At 36.3% G+C, this 843-nt stretch overlaps 1 gene segment (V, D, J or C); it reads left to right on the forward strand.

The window, feature by feature from the left end:
- LOC117956454 overlaps window positions 1–843 on the forward strand; it is an 8,092-nt gene that overhangs the window by 6,188 nt on the left and 1,061 nt on the right.

Below are 843 nucleotides of genomic sequence, written 5' to 3' on the forward strand. Positions count from 1 at the left end.
AGCCGATCTGACACACTGCAGACCAGACAGCGTATGAAGGAGACAAACATGAAGAAGTGAAGTTATGTTGCTGAGTGCCAGTTGGAAATTATGACAACAAAGATCATTTAGTTTGTGTATAAAGACTATATGGTGCTCAACAAGAAATGGATGGAACATGCGAGACATCTTCGTCGGATATTACATATGGAGATGCAACATCTTTCCATTTCTTTTTAGGCATTTGAAGCTGCTGTTAACCTGAAACATCAGAGAAGTAAATGGCTAACGTCAAAGTTGGCAAAAGTAGGTACTCACTTACTGTACTCAAGTAGAAGTAAAAATACTTGTGTTAAAAAATACTCTGGTAAAAGTAGAAGTACGGATTTAACTTCTTTACTCAAGTAAAAGTAACAATACAGGCTTGGAAATTTACTTACATTATAAAAGTAAAAGTAGCCTTGCGAATGACAACGCTAGTGAGGACTAGATTAGGACTATATTTAAAGCTGATTCTGGTTTCCAACTTCACCCCAGGTGTGTCTGTTAAAACGTCTCTCTGTTGATGATTTATTAAATCAAGCATCAGTATAAACATGGGCGTGGGTAGCTCTGCTATGGCTGTGTATGTGTGTGTGTGGTAATAAAATAAATAAATAACATTGTAAAGGCTACCATACACAATGCAACGGAATCATATATATATATGCTAGTAAATTATAACAATAAACCCACTATTAATTACATTATCTTAATGCAGTGTAACTGTAGCATGTAAATAATGCACTAATGTGATATGAATGGATGGTGTCATCTTGACTTTGCTGTGTGGTTCAGCTGTCTGTGCTCTCTCTGCAGGTGATC

Source organism: Etheostoma cragini, chromosome 14 (assembly GCF_013103735.1).
Source record: "Etheostoma cragini isolate CJK2018 chromosome 14, CSU_Ecrag_1.0, whole genome shotgun sequence".
Lineage (NCBI taxonomy): Eukaryota > Metazoa > Chordata > Actinopteri > Perciformes > Percidae > Etheostoma > Etheostoma cragini.